The 20,118-nt window shown below is 33.7% G+C and overlaps 1 protein-coding gene across 5 annotated transcripts in view; it reads right to left on the reverse strand.

Moving 5' to 3' along the window:
- Positions 1–18,227, reverse strand: part of LOC129907649 (fatty acid synthase) — a 90,476-nt gene extending 72,249 nt beyond the window's left edge. The window contains exons 1-2 of one of the 5 annotated variants that reach the window (XM_055983946.1): positions 18,034–18,226; positions 5,280–5,330 (exon numbers count right to left, since the gene is read on the reverse strand). The gene's annotated coding sequence lies outside the window, so the exon portion shown is untranslated. Of the gene's footprint in view, positions 1–5,279; positions 5,331–17,215; positions 17,758–18,033 lie in introns of those variants that run through there. The other 4 variants (XM_055983943.1, XM_055983945.1, XM_055983944.1 and 1 more) reach the window with 4 other exon arrangements.
- Positions 18,228–20,118: the final 1,891 nt, after the last annotated feature.

Consider the following 20,118-nt stretch of genomic DNA (forward strand, 5'->3'; position numbering starts at 1 on the left):
AATCTATTTCATAAGCTCTGTGCGAGAATTAAGGATGACATGCATAAAGAAACTTTGAAAGAAAATTCTAATTTTGTTTTCCGTTGCACTGAGTGTGCAAAGTTTAAATTGCCCATGAACCAATTGTTTGCTAAGATCAATGAACTTGAATTAGTGGTAAATTCTCTTACAAAAAAAATGTGTGATGTCGATGCTCTGCATGCTGATGTTAAGAGCTTACTTGATGTTGTTGTTTCAAATGTTGTTGTGCCAAAAGTACACGAAAAAAACGTCGCTAAACCTGTAAGCTCGAATGAGATGGTTAATGCTGTTGGTGACAATGATGATGATCATGATGAATTTGCCGATGCACATGGTTCTTCGACTCTTGAGGTTGAGGAGGGGATTTCTAATGTTGATAAATCTGTATCAGTGTTGGGAATGAGAGCCGCTGCTAGAGAAGGGGCGAGTGGTGGTGGTAATGGCTTATCTGTAAATGCAATCAATGAGGAAAACAACGGGTGGACTGATGTGCGAAGGAAAAAACAAAACAGAAAAAGCAATGTGCGTGTATGTGGACAAGATGTTGCTGTAGGTCTGGATGTTATTGTGACTCATAAATGGTTGCACGTATCTAAATTTGACGTATCTACTTCTGAGGAATCTACAGTAGCGAGCAAAAAAAATCCAAACGAAAGAGGTTTAAAGAGTTTTCAACAAGAACTAAGTTACCAAATTTGGCATATTGAAACTGTTTTATTTTCATTAAACAGAATCAATTTGTGGAATATTTTACTCCAAAACCATTATTTGGTCAAAAGTCTACCTAAATATGCGTCTTTAGACGAGCAAAAAAATGTAAATGTTTTTATTGTTTGCATTTTTTTTGCTCGCTACTGTATATCTAAGTATGTTGCGGAAAAAATTGGTGTCGATGATTCCTTAGTCAAATGCTTTAAACTCGTAAAAAAAGATGCAACTAATTTGAGATATGTGAACTTCAAAGTTGGTATTCCATCAAACAATTACAAAGTTGCATTAAATGGATCAAACTGGCCAAAAAATTGCATTGTGAGAGAGTTTATTGCTAGAGATAATTCAAAAAACGCTCAGATTGGGTCTGTAATAAGGCCCGAGGATTTAAGTCCCAGCAAAAGGGAAGAACCAACTTCGTAAATAAGGATGGGTTGCTTATGTATTATCAAAATATGGGTGGAATAAGAGGTAAAATTAAAACCTTGTCCTCCCTTTTGAAAAGGAATTTGAGTTGATTAATTCACTTTTTGCTTTAAACTTAGTCCAAGTATGTTTCTTTCATAATTCATTGCAAAGAATGCTTGATTTAGTGTTTACAAATGATGATACTGATGTTAATGTATCAGAATGTTGTTTTCAAATTCCATTCACCATGTTGCCATTTCTATTTCGATACAAAATGTTAATTTTGAAAATTATAATTCTTTTCAAACGTTAAATAAATTTAAATATCTTTTTAACTCTAATAACTTAAACATATTAAATGAAAAATTTTTGAATTTTGATTGGCAATTTGATGGTAATAATAGTTTAAAATCTAATTTTGAACATTTTTTAAGTATTTTTGTAAGGGAGTTGGTTTCGTGTGTTCCACGCACTTTACATAAAAGCAATTCTCATCCTCCGTGGTCGAACGTTAGGCTGCGTAAGTTAAAAAATGCTAAAAGTAAGGCTTTTAAGACTTTTAAAAATAGTAGTAGTCACAGTGATTTCTTAATATATTATCGTCTTCGAAAAGAGTATGTATTCCTTGCTAAATTTTGTTTTAGTAATTATGTAAATTTAATGGAAGGCAACTTAAAGCAAAACCCATCTTTATTTTGGAGATTTGTAAATTTGAAAAGAAAATCTATTGGTTTTCCGTCAACAATGGTTTATAATGATCAATCTTCAAGTGATCCGCAAACAATTGTGGATTGGTTTGGGGATTGCTTTCAAAATATTTATAATTCGTCAGATCTTGATATAGGCAACAACTTTGATGCAACTTCTCTTTCTCCTATAACTGATTGTTGTAGTTTTTATTGTAACAGGGATGACGTGACTGTTGCGTTACGGGAGCTTGACGATTCAAAAAAACCTGATTTTCATGGAATATTTCCGATTGTTCTAAAACATTGTTTTGATTCTTTGTCTGTTCCCATTCAATCACTTTTTAATCAGTCGCTTTCTAGTGGAGTTTTTTTGGAAGAATGGAAAGTATCTTACATAACTCCAGTTTTTAAGTCTGGAGACAAAACAAAAATTGTAAATTATCGCCCGATAAGTAAACTCCCCATTCTTCCAAAGCTCCTGGACAAAATAATTAAAACAAAATTATATGGTATAATTAGGAGGAATATTTCTAATATTCAACATGGCTTCTTAAGCGGCCGTTAGACCACTACAAATTTGTCTTGCTTTTCAAATCAGTGTTTTAAAGCATTAGAAAAGCGTTCCCAAATGGATGTGGTTTACACGGACTTCGTGAAAGCTTTTAGCAGAGTAAATCACCTAATTTTAATTAAAAAATTAAAATCATATGGTTTTGATGGTACTCTGCTTAAGTGGTTTTGGTCTTATTTAATTGACAGAATACAAATTGTTAAAATAGGTGATCTGGTATCTAACCCGATTAAAGTACACTCTGGCGTTCCTGAGGGAAGTCATTTGGGCCCACCGCTTTTCAATTTATTTATTAATGATTTTCAACAAATTTTATCCTTTTCGGATGGTTTAATGTTTGCCGATGACTTAAAAATTTTTAAAATAATAAAAAGTGTTAGTGATTGTTTGGAGTTACAGAAAGATATTGAAGTTTTTGAAAATTGGTGCATGCAAAATGACCTCCGTCTTAATTTTTCTAAGTGTTCTGTTATGTCTTACTGTCGTTTATCGAGTCCAATAATTTTTGATTATTTTTTAGGAGGGTCAAAATTGTCCAGAGTAAGCGAAATAAAAGACTTGGGCGTAGTTTTCGATGAAAAATTAACTTTTGAACCTCATGTTTCTTGTATTGTCTCAAAAGCTAGTTCTATGTTAGGGTTTCTTAAAAGAAATTCTTCAGACTTTAAGGACCCTTACACTCTTAAAGCTGTATTTTGTTCAATTGTTCGTCCTTTGCTTGAATATTGTTCTGTCATTTGGAGTCCCGATACAAAAAAACTCACAGAAAGAATTGAAAAGGTCCAGAAAAATTTCTTAAGGTTTGCTCTGAGGCATTTTTCTTTTAATAGTAATACCGATCAGAATTATAAAAGCAGATGTCTTATGCTTGGAATACAGACCCTTGAATCAAGACGAAAGATGTATAATGTAATGTTTATTCGTGATATTCTTTGTAATGACATTGACTGCTCAGAATTACTCTCTTTAGTTCAAATATATGCTCCTAGTAGGCCAATGAGGATGAGACAGTTAATTTTTGAAATTCCCCATTCAACCAATTATGGACAGCGTGAGCCAATTTCCCATTGCTGTAAACATTTTAATTTCTTTTATAATGAACTTGCTCTTTGTATGTCTAGATATCAATTTAAATCTATTTTGATTAATTTGTTGCAAAATTCTGTTTAAAACAATTTTTGTTGAAAATTTGAATTAATATTTTATTCTTAAGCAAAATCTGTTGATTGTAATTTATCGTAGATTTGAATAAATAAATAAATAATTCTACGCCCACATAATTTTCCTGAAAATTTTGCCATACCTATGCATACATCTTCATGTCCAAATTCATTTTCAATCCCCGCTCGATCAGAAGTTATAAGATTAATCTCTATTAATACTGACGAAAAAGATCTTTTAGTTCCAAATCAAGAAATTGAAAAGCGAATTTATGTTGCGAATACTATAGTAAACGGTAATAGGTCATTAGTGCGTATAATTAATACAACAAATGATAATGTTACTATTCGCAATATAGAAATAGAAACCGAAAATCTGTCTAATTATAACATTTTGTCAAATAAAAACCTGGATGCAGAGCATCAAAAACAAATTCTTGACAGGTTATCAAAAAATTTTCCTAAATTTGTTAAATCAAAATTGACTGAGTTATGTAAAGAGTTTAATGATGTGTTTGCATTAGAATCAAACAAAATATCGTGTAATAACTTTTACACTCAAAAGCTTCGGTTAAAAGATGAATCTCCTGTATATATAAAAAATTATAGAATTCCTCATTCTCAGAAAGAGGAAATAAGCAAGCAAGTTGATAAACTGATTTAAGATGAAATAGTTGAACCATCTACCTCGGAATATAATAGTCCAATCTTACTGGTACCTAAGAAATCCTTGCCAGGTAGTAATGAGAAAAGATGGCGACTAGTTGTCGATTTTAGAAACGTAAATAAGAAGTTAATTGCAGACAAATTCCCACTCCCAAGAATAGATGATATCCTGGACCAGCTTGGCAGAGCAAAATATTTTTCTTGTCTCGATTTGATATCTGGTTTTCATCAGATTGAGCTGGATGAACAATCAAGGGATATAACATCATTTTCAACGGACAAGGGATCATTTCGATTCAATTTGCTTCCATATGGCATCAAAATAGCGCCGAACTCCTTTCAACGAATGATGTCTATAGCATTTTGTGGTTTATCACCAGAACAGGCTTTTCTGTACATGGATGATTTGGTTGTATTAGGCTGCTCAGAGAAGCATATGTTGAAAAATCTTAAAGATGTTTTTTCAATTTGCCGTAAATACAACTTAAAACTCCATCCTGACAAATGCTCATTTTTCAGTCACGAAGTGACCTATTTAGGGCATAAATGTACAGATAAAGGAATACTTCCAGATGATAGCAAATTTGAGATTACCAAAAACTACCCAACACCAAAAGACTCTGATGCAGTTAGAAGATTCGTTGCATTTTGCAACTATTATCGACGTTTTATACCCAATTTTGCGTCTCATTCTCTGTACTTGACACGCTTAACTCGAAAAAATGTACAATTTCAATGGAATGAAGAATGTGAAAATGCATTCCAATTTTTAAAAGAAGCGCTCCTAAGTCCTTATATATTACAATACCCAAATTTTAATAAACCATTCTGCATTACAACAGATGCAAGCAAAAATGCATGCGGTGCTGTGCTAAGCCAGGACTACAATGGAATACAGTATCATACGCTTCAAGATCATTTACTAAAGGAGAAAGAAATAAATCAACCATAGAACAGGAATTGGCAGCAATTCATTGGGCAATTAATTATTTTAGGCCATATGTATATGGAAAAAAATTTTTGGTAAGGAGTGACCATAGGCCACTTACTTACCTATTCTCTATGAAAAATCCATCTTCCAAATTGACCAGGATGCGTTTAGACCTAGAAGAATATGATTTCATAATTGAATTCATAAAAGGAAAAGATAATTGCGGTGCAGATGCATTATTACGAATAGATTTTGAACAAATTAAACATATAGCCAGCAATAGTATCCTTAAAGTAGCAACCAGATCTAAGACAAGACGTAACAAAAAAGATTTAAGTAACGAATGTATACCAACAAAAACTTGTAGTACAGCTACAGATTCTCCCAAAATATATGAAACACTAAGCTCTAGCGAAGTTAAAAAATGCGTTCATCTGAAGTTCGATTTCATAAAAGAAACACCAAGGTGTTACTTAAAACTCGAAAAAAGAACTTTAGTAAGCTTTCCAATAGATATTTTTATTATTAATGGAAAAATTGACTTAGGACAATTCTTTCCAAGGTTAGAAAAAGAGACCGGTAGTAAAAATATAAATAAGTTGCAACTTTCATTAAATGATGATATATTCAATATGACTACGGTCAATGAATTTAAAAAAAATGCAAACGCATTACTAAAAATTTAAAAATAGCGTTACCGCCAAAAATAAGGTACATATTGGATAACAAAGAAAAAGCTAGACTAATTGAAACATTTCATAATGATCCCATATTTGGAGGTCATCCGGGAATCACAAGACTATTAAAGAAATTAAGAGCGAAATATTTTTGGAAAAATATGACGAAAGAAGTTACTAAATACGTTAAAAACTGTATACATTGCCAAAAAATAAGACCATGCCAAAAACTAAAGAGCAATTGTCAATTACAACAACAACTGAGCGCGCATTTGACATAGTTCTTGTTGACACCATTGGTCCGTTAGCTCGTTCTTACGTTGGTAACCAATATGCAGTAACTATTGTATGTGACTTAACAAAATATTTAATTTCTATACCAATTTTAGATAAATCAGCCAAGGCAATAGCCAAAGCAATTTTTGAAAATTTTATTCTCATTTACGGTCCCATGAATAAGATCATAACCGATATGGGGACTGAATACAAAAATCAAACAATGCAAGAGCTTTACAAGCTCATGAAAATAAATAATTCTACTTCTGCAGCATATCACCACCAAACCTTAGGATCAATTGAAAGATCACACAGAACTTTAAATGAATATTTAAGATCATATATATCTCTAAATAGATCCGACTGGGATGATTGGATAAAATATTTTACGTATTGCTATAACACAACTCCCTCCACCGTTCATGGTTATTGTCCATTTGAACTCGTATTTGGAAAAATACCAACAACTCTAGATTTTATGTTTAACAAGGCAATAGATCCAGTATACAATATTGATTCATATGAAAAGGAAGTTAAATACAGATTGCAAATGGCTCATCAACGAGCACAACAATTTATCCAAAAATCTAAAACCTACCAAAAAAACCAGTACGACAAAAGTTCTAGGCCAATACATATTAATGTCAATGATATGGTGCTACTTGAAAACAATGCAGGCCATAAACTAGAAAATCTTTTCAAAGGCCCTTATATTGTAACAAATATCGAAAACAATAACTGTACGTTATTAGGGAATGACAACAAATACCTTAAAGTTCATAAAAATAGACTACGAAAATATAATGAACCTTTATAAAGTAACAAAACAAGAGTTTTATGGTAATGATATGTGCATGTGCATACGACAATTCCTTTTTTTAAACTATTTTATGTGTATTTTATATAACCTACTTTTATCGAAATAATAAAAACAAAATGAATATGTAAACTGTAATTATTTTATAAGAGAACTAATTAATAAGAAGACAAAATAATATACTATTTTATAAGAATTTTGTTAACCAAAAAAAAAAAAAACAACAACAAAAATATTTTTAGATTATAGATATAAAAAATCGTTAAATTTACTTTAATTTTGTATTAAAAACAAAAAAAAAAAAAAAAAAACAAAAATAAATAAAAACTTAAAATAAACTAACAAATTAACATCAGAAAATCTATATATGAAAAAAAAAAAAAAAAAAAAAAAAAAAAAAACAAATTAAAATAAACTAATAAGTATAAGAAAATATGAACATGCATGTTCATAATTAAATAAAAGCAAAAAATACAAATACATTTTAAATTATGTAATAAATAATGAAATATTATGTAAAACATTTTAATTTTTTGAAACAATAAATATGGTTTAGGGGTTTTGGCCAAGCATAATTTTAACTTATAAAATTATACTTCAAAAGGAGGAAGGTGTAATAGAAACCTTATCATATTCCATCGTGAGAATCAAGGTCAACCTTGATTCCCTCGAAGCAACATGATGCAACTCCAAATCCATCTAATTACATCTTGGGAACCATTCCTATCTATGGTTCTCCAGGTGTATCATGCTAAGCTTGCACTTTGCAATATATTATGTTATGGTATGTTATGTTTGACCAACCTTAGACAGTCTAAATACAAAACCTCGTTCCTTCTTGTTCAATCTTCTACAAAGCCATCCAAACCTAAAAAAATTATTTAATAGAATATTTTTTACGAATTTTTAAATACATATACAGGGTGTCCCAAAAGTTAACGTCGAAACGATAACGGTAGATAGAATAGGTGGTGACAGTTATCAGAAAAATAATAATAAAAATGCCCCCTATGGGGCATAAGAGGCATTTCCAAATGCCCAATACGGAAATTCCCCGCGTGGGGCAGTTGAAATGTGACCCGCATTATAAAATATAGACTGTTAGATGGTGGGGCTAGTATTCATGTTTAGGGATGTTTTTCTTGGCATGGTGTGGGGCCATTTCATCGGATAGAGGGTATTATGGACCACCTTAAGTACAAAGAAATCTTAAGGGACACTATTCTACCTTTTCCTGAGAAGGAAATGCCTTTAAAGTGGACATTTCTACAGGATAACGATCCAAAACATAAGACTAAGTCTGTGAAACAATTGCTATCCGTCCGAAAAATCGGTGTTATGGAATTGCCAAGCCAGTCCCCAGATCTGAATCCTACTGAGGACTTGTAGAGTGACATGGGAAAAGCGATTAACAGGTCTGATACCTCAAATTTGGACAAACTTTGGCAGGAATTTTGACGAGCCTGGTATTCAGTACCTTTTGAACGATTTCGGAGTCTTGTTACGTCTATTAACCGCTGGTTTTATGCTGCGATAAATAATAAGAGTTACCCAACCAAATACTAGTTATTTTCTTTTAACTGTGTTAAAATTTTTGTTAATTTATTTTTGTTTTTAGGAAGTGTGCTATTTATTTTGTCCTAAAAAACTTGAGCTGTATTAATGATTTTGTTGTTATTTTTTGTTAAAGAATTCAATGTACTTAATTTCTTTTTTAATAAATCAAATATATCTGTGTTCTTACTTCCTCATTAATAAAACAGCTCTTTTAAGTTAAAAAAGTGCGAAAAACTTTCATTTTAGAAATTTTAGGGTACATGTGCTATTTATTTTGTCGCCACTGTAGATATGTACACACTCGAATTTCGGTTATACCAAAACTGCCAAAATATGCTGCCGGCTCTTATACTATGTTAACTTAACTACCTACATATCGAAGAAATTTGGGAAATTTGTCATGGGAAGGAAAAAATTAACAGCCTTAAAAATTAATATCTGAGCAACCAAAAAAGATATCAATATTTTTTAAACGCACTTACAAAGACTATCATTTCGTCTAAAAATGTAGATCTTTTTCAAATTTCTACTATTAGTATTAACAGAGAAATTATCATTAACATGAGTAAAGGAATACCAAAGTAAGAAGAATTCATTTATAGAATCAACGGTAGCGTCACCAGTTCCAGTTAGGCCGAACTACTTGGTGAATCCCTTATACGAGCTACTCCGACATATTCAGAGCACAGATCTATAAGGAGCAAATCACATCTAGGCAAAATAACATCGAGGTGAGCCTAGCGACACACACCAACATCTAAGAGCTTTCCATTAAGCGTGCATGCAATTCCTTGGGTTAGGCGACTGGAAATCACCGGCGTAGTAAAAGACGATCACATTACAAAATCAGGAGCATGCCAGTGTCGACAATTTGCGAAAAACGTTTCGCGAAATTTTCCGAAAAATTTCGAGCATTATGGAAGTACTTGCTAACACGAACAGCACTACCCCGCCAGGCAGTACCGCTGCTGGACCGATTAGAAATAATCGGGTCAGAGCTATACGGATTCCGGGGGCTAGCAAAGTAATGCACGAGGTTAGAAGAAAATTGAGAGTCGCGAGTTGGAACGTGGGTAGTATGAACGGCCGAAGCTGTGAATTAGAAGAGATGATGAAGAGGAGGCGAGTGGACATCTTGTGCGTCCAGGAAACCAAGTGGCGAAACACTGGAAACAGAGCCCGTTTCTTAGACGTCAAGACAAAGCAATACAAGATGTTCTACTACGGAACAGAGCAAGGTAGAAACGGAATCGGTGTCATCCTTGCGGAAAAGCTTCTTGGAAACGTTTTGGCTATTTCGAAGTCCAGTGACCGATTGATGTCTCTTAAACTGGTGATGGAAGGAAAGGTGTGGAATATAGTCAGTGCATATGCTCCCCAAATTGGATGTGAGCAGGTGGAAAAAGATGCATTCTGGCTAGACTTCCATAACCTCATTAAAGACATCCCAAAGGAAGAGCTTTTGTTTGTGGGTGGAGATTTAAATGGACATGTAGGGAACGGCAACGAAGACTAGGACTGCCATGGTGGCCTTGGATTTGGAGCTAGAAACCCCCCTGGTGAAGAAATTCTAAGCATGTGCAGGTCACATGGTCTTATAGTGTTGAATACCATGTTCATTAAACAAAGCCGACACCTTATCACTTATAGCAGCGGTGGAAATGAAACACAGATCGACTACCATCTTCTATCTAATTTTATGAAGCCGCTAGTGAAAGACTGCAAAGTGATATTAGGAGAAGCGATCGCCCAGCAACACCGTCTCCTACTGACAGAATTTTTTATGGAGACGAAGGCGGCAAACAAACAAAGAGAGGCTATCGGGGGAATCAAGTGGTACAACCTGGACAAAGAAAAAGGCGATGCATTCATCTCTGTTATGAGAAACTATCTGTGCGAGACCATCAGCAGATTACAAAACGAAGAGTGCAGAGTACAACATATGTGGGACTCTCTGCAAAGAACTTGCTTGGTGAAGGCGAGGTCACTGCTAGGAACATCTAAAGGAAACTACCAACGGGAAAAAGAAACATGGTGGTGGAGTGATGAAGTTAAAGCAGTGATAACAAGGAAAAAGACCGCTTTCCAAGCTTGGTCCAAATGCCCCTCTCATAATAGAGATGAAAAAGCACGACTCGAAGTGGACTACAAGCGCTACAAGAAGGAAGCAAAGAAGAAATGCGCCCAGCATAAGGCAGAGAGTACGGAAAGCATGTATCGCGAGCTTGGTGAAATATCTGATCCAGCTGCTGATGCAAACCAGGCTCTCCAGGAACTGCGACATGCTAAGCTGAACAAGGGTGCAGCCATCTTCAAAATTGCCGCTCAAAGGAGAAGGAATGCTCAGGAAATTCGCTCACCAAAGTTCATTAACGATGCTCAAGGCCTACTACTTGTGAATGACGCCAAAATTCTTCACAGGTGGCGACAGTATTGTGACGAACTCCTAAATGAGCAATTTCCCAGGATATACTTTCCAACAGCCGAACCTAATTTAGAAGAAGTACCCGACCTTACAGTCGAAGATGTTAGCGTGGCGGTGAAAAACTCCAAGAAAGGAAAGGCGATTGGTCCAGACGAAATACCCTCTGAGTTCTGGAAAAAGATGGGAGACATTGGGTGTAAATGGCTCACGATTCTCATCTCCAAACTCATTAGTGGTGACCAAATGCCAAATCGGTGGAGAGAAAGTTTCCTTCTCCCAATCTACAAAGGAAAGGGGGACACACGAAACTGTGATAACTACCGATCGATTAAGCTGATGTCACACACCATGAAGATCGTTGAGCGGATTTTGGACGGCCGACTGCGAAAAATAATACGGCTGTCTGATGACCAGTGCGGGTTTGTCTCGGGTAAATCAACCACAGATGCCATACAGAGTTTAAGAATCCGAATGGAAAAACACCGTGATTCCTCAAGGGATTTGCATATTGTGCTGGTTGATTTCGAAAAGGCATTCGATAGACAACCACGAGATCTGATATGGGTGTCCCTGAGACAGCGAGGGGTTCCGGAAGTCTACGTGCGGATGATCAAGGACATGTACGAGGAAGTAAAAACGAAGGTAAAATGCCCCGCAGGAGTCACCGAAGAGTTCCCAATCAAAGTCGGTGTGCACCAGGGAAGCGTCCTGAGTCCTTTGCTCTTTATTACAGTCCTTGACTTTCTGCTTGAAGGAAAAGTGACGGATCCGAAAGTGAATCAGTTATTCTTTGCTGATGATGGAGTCATCATAAGTGAAGATCCAACATCCTTGCAATGAGCACTTGATGTGTGGGTGGATGTTCTGGAAGGAAGTGGGTATCGGATAAGCGCGAAAAAGACAGAATATCTCTGCTGTCCATTTTCTGACCCAGACGGCCCTATTCCGGACATTTACCTGAATGGAACAATACTTCCCAAGTGCGAAAAGTTCAAATATCTTGGATCTATGATCAACAACCAAGCTTCTTGTGATGACGACATCAACCACCGAATAAGTGTAGGGTGGATGAAGTGGCGCGAAAACTCTGCCATCTTCTGTGACCGAAAAATGCCCCCTAAACTGAAAGGAAAGCTCTATACTGCAGTTGTTCGCCCAGCACTTACATACGGTTCACAATGTTGGACAATGTACAGAACGTATGAGAGTAAACTGACAGCAGCTGAGATGAAGATGCTTCGTATGACAGCAGGAGTAACAAAGCTTGATCGAATTAGAAGCAAGAAAATCCGAGGAAGCCTTCACGTCAAAAACACCATCTTGGATAAAATACAGCATGACCGTTTAAGCTGGTACTGTCATGTACAAAGACGAAACCCTGAGAATCCAGTTCAAAAGGCGATCGCTTACGACGTTCCAACGCAATCGCGAAGAAGAGGCAGGCCTAAGAACTCATGGAGAAGACAAATGCAACGACAACTGCATTCAGTTGGCCTTAGACATGGAACAATTCAAAATCGAGAAGCCTGCCGACGTTTCCTGAGGTCAACCCGGCGAACCCCACATGCGGAGCCGTAGTGTGAAGCAGTAGAGTGGGAGAGTTGTGACCCCATTCGAGATCATGACTATCGTCGATAATGGAGAAGAAGAAGAAGAAGAAAGGAATACCAAAGTAAGAGTTTTCTTAAATCATCAATTTCGCAGATAAAGCGTTACTTAAGTTTTTTTTCAAAGAATATACACAAAAATCATTCCTGAAATGTTCTTTATCTTATTATAGGACAATATGTATACAACAATATGTATTCATAAATTTTGGAGTATTGTACCTAAGAAAAGCCGGTTGAATTATTAAATTTACCTTTGACCTCGAATAACTTCTGACTGACTATACTTTTTGTAGAGCGTTCAGTTCTCTACAAAAGTCTTTGATCCGCATGGCAGTGGAATTTATATTTCAGTATTTAAAAGAATTAGAAGAAACAAAAATTCTTGTGATATTCTTAATGGAAACAAAAAATGCGATGCGGAAGTACTTAGCATTAATATTAAGTGCTCAAATTTTCAGGGACTTTTTTTTGTTTTTTTCTGGTTCAGAGAAAATCAAGCAATTTTTTTTTTAACGCCCTAGTATTTACATACGAAAGAATGTACCTAATGTACCTTTAACTTTCGTTTTTCAAAACTATAAAAAAAAAAAATGGACTTGGCGTCGCAGAACATTGATTGGATTTCCTTTAAAGCACGAAATGTTTTCATCGTTGGGGTCATCATTTTCATTATTTGATTAAATAGGTAGGCGGCTCATGGCCGATTTTCGAAAAGGAGTCATTTTGTTATAATAATTCTTCTTTTTAACAGTAATTATTAAAAACAATAATTAAAAATAAAAAAAAGTTACATTTTCAATAAGAATTTAACTAAAGTTCGTTCGCAAATTCGGGAGTTGAGAAAACCTTAAATTAATAAATTCTAGATTTGAAAATTGAAAGTTGAAAACGTCTACTTTTAGTGAATAAAAACAAATTCTGTTGCAATTAAAAATCATCAAGTTGAATTCAACTTCTAGTGAATAAAATCGCCCTTAAGTTACTTCTCGTTACTGACTTTATTGAACTTCATCTAACACGCAAGTTACATAAAATAAAAAGTATGGCACAATTATATCAAACCTCGGAACCGAAACATAATTCATCAACCTAAACCAAAAACTTCAAAACTTGGAACCAATTCAATTTTTTATCTGTCCAGCTATACATTAATCTCGAAGAAAACATACAAAAATTATCATTATTTATTATTATAACATACAAAATTAGCAATTTAATTGTATTCTTTTTTTGAAACAATTGAAGGAGTAATAAACAAGTCTATATACTATAAGTTCCCGTTCAAATGACTGACCTCTAAAAATTCAGAACCACATTTCATTTTGTGTGAAATCAATTTTCGTATACAAATATATGTACATTAGAGTGACCGCAACTCCCATAGAAAAAGTTTTTTGTCGATTTTTTTTCGGGAGAACCCCATAAAATGTTAACCCTTTCGAACCCAAGCTATGAAAATCAATATTAAAAAATGTATTTTCCAAAATAATAAATAGCAAAACTAATGTGTTACTCTCATGTTTCATGTAAGTAACATGCACTGCCTTTGACCACCAAAAAAAGTCGGACAACTGAGAAAATAATTTTTTATGGAACAATAATACATATGTGCTACTAAGCCAAAAAGCAAAACACTTTCTGGATTAACTTTTTTTATATCTTTTTTCAAAATTATGACCATATATAAAAAAAAAATTTTTTTCAAAAAAAAAAAAGAAAAAATGTAATTTAAAATTTGACTAAATTTTTGTAATAATTCAGTAACTGGGCATCATTATCTTTTAATTAAGCCATCGAAACCTAAAAAAATATTTAATGGAATATTTTTTACGAATTTTTAAAAATATGTTACATGAGAGTAACGCTGGGTCCGAAAGGGTTAAGCCTTTGCAGATTTTTAGATAGCCTAAATTTCAGCTCCATTGGATAAGTCTAAATGGTGCCGACACTCGCTCAAAGTATCAAAAATCTCTGTTTTTTCAATTTGCTCTTGCTCCTAAACAGATGGGGTCATTTTCACTTTTTGTATATTAAATTAAAGGTAGTGTTTTTATACATAATTCAGATGCTAAATTTGTTCAGTCTTACTTTAAAAAAACTATATTGTGTTCAATTTAAATTTTCAGTACTGGCCTCAAAAAAGAGTTGAGGTGCAAACTCTGTTAACCATGAAACTTTCTGTTATAAGTTGGTGTAAGGTATGTGATCGAAATGTTTACCGTATAATTTTAACTACAATACAAGCATCAGGGCACAATAAAATTTACTTTGAAATTTCAAAATCAGCCTTACATTCAAGAAAAACAAAATACTTACGAATTGAGAACCTCCTCCTTTTGGAAGGTAGTAAAAGAGGTTTCAAAATTATGGTCCAAAACAGATTCTAAAAAATAAAGCTAGGATATCAGTAAAAAAATGTTAATAAGCACCAAACACTTGATGTAATAACCCAGATTACAGGAGAATTAAAGGCAAAACTCAACTTATGTCAGCTTAGTTCTTCACTATATTATTGTATCCAACTTCGGATACGGATATCAGTGCCAAAAAAAAATATAGCTAATATCGATATAGTATAGTAATTTTTTCTTAGAAACGACAAAATCACAGTTTATGAAAGAACTATGAACTGGCCCACCAAGTGAAACTTCTCATTGTTCTATAAAATTATAGGGTTCCCCCGACCAAATTTCGAAAATCGATTTCTTGCGGTCACTCTAATGTACATACAGTCGTCGGCATAATTATTTTTACTGATTTACAATTCTCGATCTAATAAGAATAATTTCTAACGGTTAAACTCTATATAGGTAAAGTTGATGGTTTTATATGTATTTAATATGTTATGGTTAATCTCATGGTGGTGAAAGTAAGTCATATGAGTGAAATTTGGCTTTCAGACAGCTTTTTTTGTATTAGAAGTGCTATTTTTTGAGTGCCAAAAGTATTTTGACCAGCATTCTTTTTCAATTTTGTTAAGGTAAAGTAATACGTTTTACTTATTTTAAGCATGTATCCAACAGTTGAACATGTTTAGGCTCAGATTCATAAAAAAAATTGGAAAAGTTTCGCAAATAAAAATTGAAATTATGGCATTTATTGTTACAAGTTAAAATTCCCGTTAACTGTTAAACAAATCAATGAAGAACTGATTTTTTTGCGTCAAGTTATGTCGTAGCTAAAAAACAAACACAAGAGTACGAGGACTGAGTAGAATCTACCATGGATGTGCACAAAATAAAAAATTACACAAAAAAAAAAGACAAGTCTTTTTTTGCGCAATTCACTTTGAATCCCAGATTGAACCCTAATATCATGGAGCTGGAAATTAAATCCCTAGGGAAGAATTTCGTGAACGAAAGCAAAGCCCAGGAAACACAATTTTGGGACTTATTCAGCAAAAAAAACCATTAGTTAACCTCTTGAAAGCATGTTGAAAACTAAAAAAGCACGTTGTGAAGAGTTTTTTTTTCTGAACAAAGTTTTCTAGACCGCTTCCGAACAAAAAAAGAACTTTCATCGGTCCATTAAACCTTGTTCCAGAAAGAAGGAGGCTTACCAATAATAATAATTATTGTTTGTTTTATCGTTTTGTTGTGTTGTGGTGCTTTAATAGTAATAAGAAATTTGCTTCTTCGTTTTAATATTTGAGTATATTTATATTTTTATATGTTCATTGCAATCAGTGAAAATAAAATTAGATTCGAAGTTTGGCAAATTTTTTTTCTAAGCAAGACAAACAAGAACGAAAGTCAAACGATAGGTAAATGACAGTCGTAAGCAGAGATGGCAGAGTAGATTACGTCAGGTAATCTACTCGGTTAACTACGCGTAGTTAATCGAATAAACTACTCGCTTGATTTGTTTCATGTACTACCTACATTTGCTACGTGCAATAACTACATAAAAAACGTTAAATTTTAAAAATATTTAAAAAAAATCTGGTTTCAAATATTCTCTTCAAATTCACACTATCACAGCTATGTATTTCGATTTGAATAAGACTTTGACAATTTGGTGGTAAAATTGGCATTTCAAACTACATTTTGACGTCTAGCGCTACGGCAAAAATGGGATTTTTTTTGATTTCCTACATTTGTTACGTCTACTACATAAATGAGGTAGTTAACGTAGTTTAATGTAGTTAACGTAGTTAAATATAGCAGACGTAGCGCTAGACTTCAAAATGTAGTTTGAAATGCCAATTTTACCACCAAATTGTCAAAGTCTTATTCAAATCGAAATACATAGCTGTGATAGTGTGAATTTGAAGAGAATATTTGAAACCAGATTTTTTTTTAAATATTTTTAAAATTTAACGTTTATTATGTAGTTATTGCACGTAGCAAATGTAGGTAGTACATGAAACAAATCAAGCGAGTAGTTTATTCGATTAACTACGCGTAGTTAACCGAGTAGATTACCTGACGTAATCTACTCTGCCATCTCTGGTCGTAAGCATTTACGAGTATCGTTTAAATAAAATCATTATCGTAATACCTAATCGCATTTGAACAAGAACGAATTATATTAAACGATAATCGTTTTACAAAATAGGCCACATAATTAAAATATTTCAGACAGAACACGATTTTTAAATCTTCCAAATTAATAAAAAAAAAAAACGATGATAAATGAATACAGTTCTATTGAACCTTAAATAATTGGTAAGGGATGCTTTTTGTAGGCAACTTACCTACCCGACAACTAAAACTTAAATAATTATCTTATAACTTATGTTGTTATAGGTATATTGTGTGATGAGGAAAAAAGCAACTAACTGCAAACTTAATACGAACTTCTTACGGTGTTTCAACTTCAACAACTGCTGTGGACTGTGGAGTAAATTCAACATTTATAGAATGAGGAGATAGTGGCGTGATTTTCAATATTCATTTTGTCTCACTCATACACATCATGTTAACTCGAAGATGTATGAAACTGAAGTCTCTACTAACGGATGAAAACATGTAAACACAAAAATCAGGCGATATTACGTCATTAATTTAAGAGGAAACCGCCACCGCTTCCTTTTATATTTACTGGACGAATAAAATGGGGAAAATGTAGCTGTAGCTTGTAACACTTTCAAAATTTGAGTTAGATTTCGTCAACTCTCGCTTCAAGCGTCAGCGATACCATAGTATTCAGGTGATAAAGATAAATAAGATTATGCACATATTTTTTTTAAATGTACTTTAGTTGCACGATCTTCACTCCTGGCTTTTGCCAGGAGTCAATTAAAAAAAAAATATTTCCATTTAATTGTTAAGGGAATCTCATTTACCCACTGTCAGATTATTTCGTCCACTATGACAAAACAAATTACCTCTACCCACTGAGATACTTTTTAAATCAATATATTTTCGTATGAACTATAAACACCTTAAAACCAAACTGAAACTGCAGCTCGTTCAAATTAAGTGCATAAATATTTCTTCGTTTAAATTGGATATTCAATTGTGCACAACAAGCATACAATAGAGAAATTGCTAATGAAATGTACCTACTTACCTTTTACTAAGTTTTCTTTTTATTTGACCAATTCCACACAATACAAATTTTTATAACTAAGAAGATGATTGAACTATTCAAAATTTACTCGCACGCATTTATTTATTGCAATCAAATATTATCCCAAGCAAATTTGTATAGAGAAAGAACAACACCATTCAGTTTTCACAGTTTGATCAAGACTAAATTACTAAATTGTTGTGCTATAAAATTTGTAATCTCGACCATGAACAAAAAATACCAAGACTGGAAACTCGGAGGTCAACTGTGATGCGTTCTTTTATTCGACAATGTTAACTATTGTTAACAATAGTTAACTTTCATCGTTCCTAAATGAGAAAAAAGTTACAAAGTGTAACATCGTGACGTCACAACATCGTTCCTAAATCCAGTGTTGAAGTGTCAAATAGTTACATTTTGTTACTTTTTTCAACTCAGCTCCTGGACTTGAGTTTCAATGTTAATCTGTCAAACACAACTAAATGGAGAAGAGAGGGGATGATGTGAGAAGAGAATTTCTTGTTTGTTTCCGTATTTGAAATTATTGAATGCATATTTTTTTTTCAATTTGCTTAGAATTCAATTAAAAAGAATTATTTCAGTACGAAATTATTTTTTTCTTGTTTATTCATTCATAAAATTAATCTCAAAAATTTTTCTTTTGACAGATCAACAAAATGTAACATTTAGTCGTTCCTAAATCAAAGTTTACATTTTGTAACAAAATCTAACAAAAACAAATACAACGATTTTTTTGACATAACAACAATAGTTAACATTGTTCAATAAAAGAACGGATCACAGTGATCCGTGACGTCTGCCTACAACATAAACAAAAAATACCAAGACTGGAAACCATAAACAAAAAATACCAAGACTGGAAACTTTCGTACGTCTTTCCCCCCAAAACCCTTTTGTGTACCTTCCCTTCAAGCAAACAGGTCCGACCTCGGTCCGAATCCGCTTTGACATAACAACAATAGTTAACATTGTTCAATAAAAGAATCCGTTTTGACATAACAACAATAGTTAACATTGTTCAATAAAAGAACGGATCACAGTGATCAGTGACGTCTGCCTACAACATAAACAAAAAATACCAAGACTGGAAACCATAAACAAAAAATACCAAGACTGGAAACTTTCGTACGTCTTTCCCCCCAAAACCCTTTTGTGTACCTTCCCTTCAAGCAAACAGGTCCGACCTCGGTCCGAATCCGCTCCGCCTGAGGCGGAGCTGAGTCCGTCTTCGGATCAGAAACTGGTCCGAAGGCGGCTCAAATTAGTATGGAAATTATAATCACCGCGAAGTCGATTGCATATGTATTGGTGTGGTGAAAATCTCCATTCCGAGAAAACGGAGCCGAAGGCGGACCTGAGCCGGAGCAGCGAAAACCTACCAGAAAGAGGAATAAGAAAGGGATGACATTTCGCATTTGCGACCAAAAAAAGAACAAGATTTATTTTTTTTTCACTGAAACTGTTTTATTTTTTATTTTATTTTGGCAAACGAAATTTTCACAATAAATATAATATAAAATACAATACATTTTTTTTTTTCATTTTATTTCATTTGATGCTGCTGCTGTTGTTGGTGTTTTTTTAGATACCCAATCGCATGTTTCACCTTCTAGATTTTTCTTCATCTACAACACAAGAAGAAACAACATTTTAACCCAAACACTTTGAGCGATATATAAAACATACCTTTTTTGTTTTCCATATTGTTTATAATTTAATAAAATTGTTTATAATTAATAAACTAACATTATACAAACAACGACACGAGACATGACGCGACCAAACACTTCAACAAAAAATAACAAAATGACGCTTTTGCTCTTGTTGGCTATGTCTGTCTACTTTTTTTTCCTTTTCTCAGTTTTCACCACGATTCTCTTAGACTTTGTGTTCATACACAAAAAGTTGCAAGTGTGTGAGTGCAACCCCGCTTTTCTGGGTCGGAGGTCGGACTGTCTTTTCTGGACTCCGTTTTCTTGCTTGAAGGGATTGTATAAAAAAAGAAGGTATGATCATTAGAAAAAACTCAGTATCGAGAACTGTCAAAACTTATGGCTACTTATA

Source organism: Episyrphus balteatus, chromosome 1 (assembly GCF_945859705.1).
Source record: "Episyrphus balteatus chromosome 1, idEpiBalt1.1, whole genome shotgun sequence".
Lineage (NCBI taxonomy): Eukaryota > Metazoa > Arthropoda > Insecta > Diptera > Syrphidae > Episyrphus > Episyrphus balteatus.